Here is a 7207-nt window from a genome sequence, read left to right on the forward strand (position 1 = left end):
GCTGGATCGAGAAGGCGAGGACGTCATCAAGATGAACGTGTGCAGAACTCGGAGGTGCCGTGCGTTCGGTACTTGGATCGGTTGGATCGTGAAGACGTACGACTACATCAACCGCGTTGATAAATGCTTCCGCTTAGCGATCTTCAAGGGTATGAAGATACATTCCCCCTCTCATTGCTATGCATCACCATGATCTTGTGTATGTGTAGGAATTTTTTTGAAATTACTACGTTCCCCAACAGAGCGGTGGCCAAAGGGGGGACTTGCCCCCCAAGTCAGGTGGGGCGCCCCCCACCCCCAGGGTTTCCAACCCTAGGCGCAGGGGGAGGCCCAAGGAGGGCGTACCAGCCCACCAGGGGCTGGTTCTCTGCCCACTTCAGCCCATGGGGCCCTCCGGGATAGGTGGCCCCACCCGGTGGACCCCCAGGACCCTTCCAGTGGTCCCGGTACAATACCGGTGACCCCTGAAACTTTTCCGGTGGCCGAAACTGGACTTCCTATATACAAATCTTCACCTCCGGACCATTCTGGAACTCCTCGTGACGTTCGGGATCTCTTTCGGGACCCCGAACAACTTTCGGGTTACCGCATACTAATATCTCTACAACCCTAGCATCACCGAACCTTAAGTGTGTAGACCCTACGGGTTCGGGAGACACGTAGACATGACCGAGATGACTCTCCGGTCAATAACCAACAAAGGGATCTGGATACCCATGTTGGCTCCCACATGCTCCTTGATGATCTCATTGGATGAACCACGATGTCGAGGATTCAAGTAATCCCGTATGCAATTCCCTTTGTCGATCGGTACGTTACTTGCCTGAGACTCGATCGTCGGTATCCCAATACCTCGTTCAATCTCGTTACCGGCAAGTCACTTTACTCGTTACATAATGCATGATCCCGTGACCAACCACTTGGTCACATTGAGCTCATTATGATGATGCATTACCGAGTGGGCCCAGAGATACCTCTTCATCAAACGGAGTGACAAATCCCAGTCTCGATTTGTGTCAACCCAACAGAGACTTTCGGAGATACCTGTAGTGTACCTTTATAGTCACACAGTTACGTTGTGACGTTTGGTACACCCAAAGCACTCCTACGGTATCTGGGAGTTACACAATCTCATGGTCTAAGAAACTGATACTTGACATTAGAAAAGCTTCAGCAAACGAACTACACGATCTTGTGCTATGCTTAGGATTGGTTCTTGTCCATCACATCATTCTCCTAATGATATGATCCCGTTATCAATGACATCCAATGTCCATAGTCAGGAAACCTGACTATCTGTTGATCAACGAGCTAGTCAACTAGAGTCTCACTAGGGACATGTTGTGGTCTATGTATTCACACATGTATCACTGTTTTCGGTTAATACAATTATAGCATGAACAATAGACAATTATCATGAACAAGGAAATATAATAATAATCATTTTATTATTGCCTCTAGGGAATATTTCCAATAGTCTCCCACTTGCACTAGAGTCAATAATCTAGTTACACTGTGATGAATCGAACACCCATAGAGTTCTGGTGTTGATCATGTTTTTCTCGTGGAAGAGGTTTAGTCAACGGATCTGCGACATTCAGATCCGTATGCACTTCGCAAATATCTATGTCTCCATCTTGAACATTTTCACGAATGGAGTTGAAGCGACGCTTGATGTGCCTGGTCTTCTTGTGAAACCTAGGCTCCTTGGCAAGGGCAATAGCTCCAGTGTTGTCACAGAAGAGAGTGATTGGCCCCCACGCATTGGGAATAACTCCTAGGTCGGTGATGAACTCCTTCATCTAGATTGCTTCATGCGCTGCCTCAGAGGCTGCCATGTACTCCGTTTCACATGTAGATCCCGCCACGACGCTCTACTTGCTGCTGCACCAGCTTACTGCCCCACCATTCAAAATATACATGTATCCGGTTTGTGACTTGGAGTCATCCAGATCTGTGTCGAAGCTAGCATCGACGTAACCCTTTACGACGAGCTCTTCGTCACCTCCATAAACGAGAAACATATCCTTAGTCCTTTTCAGGTACTTCAAGATATTCTTGACCGCTGTCCAATGCTCCATGCCGGGATTACTTTGGTGTCTTGCAACCAAACTTATGACAAGGTTTACATCAGGTCTGGTACACAACATGGCATACATAATAGACCCTATGGCCGAGGCATACGGGATGACACTCATCTTTTCTTTATCTTCTGCCATGGTCGGGGATTGAGCTGAGCTCAATTTCACACCTTGCAACACAGGCAAGAACCCCTTCTTGGACTGGTCCATATTGAACTGCTTCAATATCTTGTCAAGGTATGTGCTTTGTGAAAGACCTATGAGGCGTCTCGATCTATCTCTATAGATCTTGATGCCTAATATATAAGCAGCTTCTCCAAGGTCCTTCATTGAAAAACACTTATTCAAGTAGGCCTTTATGCTGTCCAAAAGTTCTATATCATTTCCCATCAAAAGTATGTCTTCCACATATAATATGAGAAATGCTACAGAGCTCTCACTCACTTTCTTGTAAACGCAGGCTTCTCCATAAGTCTGCATAAACCCAAACGCTTTGATCATCTCATCAAAGCGAATATTCCAACTCCGAGATGCTTGCACCAGCCCATAAATGGATCGCTGGAGCTTGCATACCTTGTTAGCATTCTTAGGATCGACAAAACCTTCCAGCTGCATCATATACAGTTCTTCCTTAAGATAGCCGTTAAGGAATGCCGTTTTGGCGTCCATTTGCCATATCTCATAATCATAGTATGCGGCAATTGCTAACATGATTCGGACGGACTTCAGCTTCGCTACGGGAGAGAAAGTCTCATCGTATTCAACCCCTTGAACGTGCCGATAACCCTTAGCGACAAGTCGAGCTTTATAGATGGTAACATGTCCATCCGCGTCCGTCTTCTTCTTAAAGATCCATTTAGTTTCTATCGCTCGCCGATCATCGGGCAAGTCTGTCAAAGTCCATACTTTGTTTTCATACATGGATCCTATCTCGGATTTCATGGCTTCAAGCCATTTGTTGGAATCTGGGCCCGCCATCGCTTCTTCATAGTTCGAAGGTTCACTGTTGTCTAACAACATGATTTCTAGGACAGGGTTGACATGCCACTCTGGTGTGGAATGTGTCCTTGTGGACCTACGAAGTTCAGTAGTAACTTGATCCGAAGTACCTTGATCATCATCATTAATTTCCTCTCTAGTCGATGCAGACACCACAGGAACATCTTCCTGAGCTGCGCTACTTACCGGTTCAAGAGGTAGTACTTCATCAAGTTCCACTTTCCTCCCACTTACTTCTTTCGAGAGAAACTCTTTCTCCAGAAAGGACCCGTTCTTGGAAACAAAGATCTTGCCTTAGGATCTGAGGTAGAAGGTATACCCAATGGTTTCCTTAGGGTATCCTATGAAGACACATTTTTCCGACTTGGGTTTGAGCTTTTCAGGTTGAAGTTTCTTGACATAGGCATCGCATCCCCAAACTTTTAGAAACGACAGCTTAGGTTTCTTTCCAAACCATAATTCATACGGTGTCGTCTCAACGGATTTAGACGGTGCCCTATTTAAAGTGAATGTAGCTGTCTCTAAAGTGTATCCCCAAAATGATAGCGGTAAGTCGGTAAGAGACATCATAGACCGCACCATATCCAATAGAGTGCGATTACGACGTTCGGACACACCGTTACGCTGAGGTGTTCCAGGCGGCGTGAGTTGTGAAACAATTCCACATTTCCTTAAGTGCGTACCAAACTCGTGACTTAAATATTCTCCCCCACGATCTGATCGTAAGAACTTTATTTTTCTGTCACGTTGATTCTCTACCTCATTCTGAAATTCTTTGAACTTTTCAAAGGTCTCAGACTTGTGTTTCATTAAGTAGACATATCCATATCTACTCAAGTCATTAGTGAGGGTGAGAACATAACGATAGCCACCGCGAGCCTCAACGCTCATTGGACCGCACACATCACTATGTATAATTTCCAATAAGTTGGTTGCTCGCTCCATTTTTCCGGAGAACGGAGTCTTGGTCATTTTGCCCATGAGGCATGGTTCGCATGTGTCAAATGATTCGAAATCAAGAGACTCCAAAAGTCCATCAGTATGGAGCTTCTTCATGCGTTTGGCACCAATGTGACCAAGGCGGCAGTGCCACAGATACGTGGGACTATCGTTATCAATCTTACATCTTTTGGTATTCACACTATGAATATGTGTAACATCACGTTCGATATTCATTAAGAATAAACCATTGACCAGCGGGGCATGACCATAAAACATATCTCTCGTATAAATAGAACAACCATTATTCTCGGATTTAAATGAGTAGCCATCTCGTATTAAACGAGATCCAGATACAATATTCATGCTCAAAGCTGGCACTAAATAACAATTATGGAGGTTTAAAACTAATCCCATAGGTAAATGTAGAGGTGGCGTGCCGACGGCGATCACATCAACCTTGGAACCATTCCCGACGCGCATCGTCACCTCGTCCTTCGCCAGTCTCCTCTTATTCCGCAGCTCCTGTTTTGAGTTACAAATATGAGCAACCGCACCGGTATCAAATACCCAGGAGATACTACGAGTACTGGCAAGGTACACATCAATAACATGTATATCATATATACCTTTGGTGTTGTCGGCCTTCTTATCCGCTAAGTACTTGGGGCAGTTCCGCTTCCAGTGACCGTTCCCCTTGCAATAAAAGCACTCAGTCTCAGGTTTCCGTCCGTGCTTTGGCTTCTTCCTGACAACTGGTTTACCGGGCGCGGCAACTCCCTTGCCGTCCTTCTTGAAGTTTTTCTTACCCTTGCCTTTTTTGAAACTAGTGGTTTTATTGACTATCAACACTTGATGTTCCTTTTTGATTTCTACCTCTGCTGATTTCAACATTAAAAATACCTCAGGAATAGTTTTCACCATCCCCTGCATATTGTAGTTCATCACAAAGCTCTTGTAGCTAGGTGGGAGCGACTGAAGGATTCTGTCAATGACCGCCTCATCCGGGAGGTTAATGTCCAGCTGGGACAAGCGGTTGTGCAACCTAGACATTTTGAGTATGTGCTCGCTGACAGAACTATTTTCCTCCATCTTACAACTGTAGAACTTGTCGGAGACTTCATATCTCTCGACCCGGGCATGATCTTGGAAAACCATTTTCAGCTCTTGGAACATCTCATATGCTCCGTGTTGCTCAAAACGCTTTTGGAGCCCCGGTTCTAAGCTGTAAAGCATGCCGCACTGAACGAGGGAGTAATCATCAACACGCAACTACCAAGCGTTCATAACATCTTGGTTCGCTGGGATGGGTGCTTCACCTAGCGGTGGTTCTAGGACATATGCTTTCTTGGCAGCTATGAGGATGATCCTCAGGTTCCGGACCCAGTCCGTATAGTTGCTGCCATCATCTTTCAGCTTGGTTTTCTCTAGGAACGCGTTGAAGTTGAGGTTGACATGAGCGTGGGCCATTTGATCTACAAGAAATTTTCAAAGGTTTTAGACTAAGTTCATGATAATTAAGTTCATCTAATCAAATTATTTAATGAACTCCCACTCAGATAGACATCCCTCTAGTCATCTAAGTGATACATGATCCGAGTCAACTAGACCGTGTCCGATCATCACGTGAGACGGACTAGTCATCATCGGTGAACATCTCCATGTTGATCGTATCTTCTATACGACTCATGCTCGATCTTTCGGTCTCTTGTGTTCCGAGGCCATGTCTGTACATGCTAGGCTCGTCGAGTCAACCTAATTGTTTTGCATGTGTAAACTTGGCTTACACCCGTTGTATGCGAACGTTAGGATCTATCACACACGATCATCACGTGGTGTTTCAAAACAACGAACTTTCACAACGGCGCATAGTTAGGGGGAACACTTTCTTGAAATTGTTATGAGGGATCATCTTATTTACTACCGTCGTTCTAAGCAAATAAGATGCAAAAACATGATAAACATCACATGCAATCAAATAGTGACATGATATGGCCAATATCATTTTGCTCCTTTGATCTCCATCTCCGGGGCGCCATGATCATCATCGTCACCGGCATGACACCATGATCTCCATCATCGTGTCTCCATGAAGTTGTTCGCCAACTATTACTTCTACTACTATGGCTAACGGTTTAGCAAAGAAGTAAAGTAATTACATGGCGTTATTCAGTGACACGCAGGTCATACAATAAATAAAGACAACTCCTATGGCTCCTGCCGGTTGTCATACTCATCAACATGCAAGTCGTGATTCCTATTACAAGAACATGATCAATCTCATACATCACATATATTTCATTCATCATATCCTTTTGGCCATATCACATCACAAGGCATATGCTGCAAAAACAAGTTAGACGTCCTCTAATTGTTTTTGCAATTTTTTTACGTGGCTGCTATAGGGTTCTAGCAAGAACGATTCTTACCTACGCCAAAACCACAACGTGATATGCCAATTTCTATTTACCCTTCATAAGGACCCTTTTCATCGAATCCGATCCGACTAAAGTGGGAGAGACAGACACCCGCTAGCCACCTTGTGCAACTAATGCATGTCAGTCGGTGGAACCTGTCTCACGTAAGCGTACGTGTAAGGTCGGTCCGGGCCACTTCATCCCACGATGCCGCCGAAACAAGATAAGACTAGTAGTGGCAAGTAAATTGACAAAATCTACGCCCACAACAAAATTGTGTTCTACTCGTGCATAGAAACTACGCATAGACCTAGCTCATGATGCCACTGTTGGAGATTGTTGCAGAAAATAAATTTTTTCTACGCATCACCAAGATCAATCTATGGAGTCATCTAGCAACGATAGAGAGGAGTGCATCTACATACCATTGTAGATCGCGAGCGGAAGCGTTCAAGAGAACGGGGTTGATGGAGTCGTACTCGTCGTGATCCAAATCACCGATGATCCTAGCGCCGGACGGACGACACCTCCGCGTTCAACACACGTACGGAGCGGAGAGACGTCTCCTCCTTCTTGATCCAGCAAGGGGGAAGGAGAGGTTGATGGAGATCCAGCAGCACGACGGCGTGGTGGTGGAAGTAGCGGGGATTTCGGCAGGGCTTCGCCAAGCTCAGCGAGAGGGAGAGGTGTTACGGGGGGAAGGGGGAGGCGCCAGGGGCTTGGGGTGTGCAGCCCTCTCTCCCCCCTCTTTATGTAGGGGCCCTGGAGGGG

Source organism: Triticum dicoccoides, chromosome 5B (assembly GCF_002162155.2).
Source record: "Triticum dicoccoides isolate Atlit2015 ecotype Zavitan chromosome 5B, WEW_v2.0, whole genome shotgun sequence".
NCBI lineage: Eukaryota > Viridiplantae > Streptophyta > Magnoliopsida > Poales > Poaceae > Triticum > Triticum dicoccoides.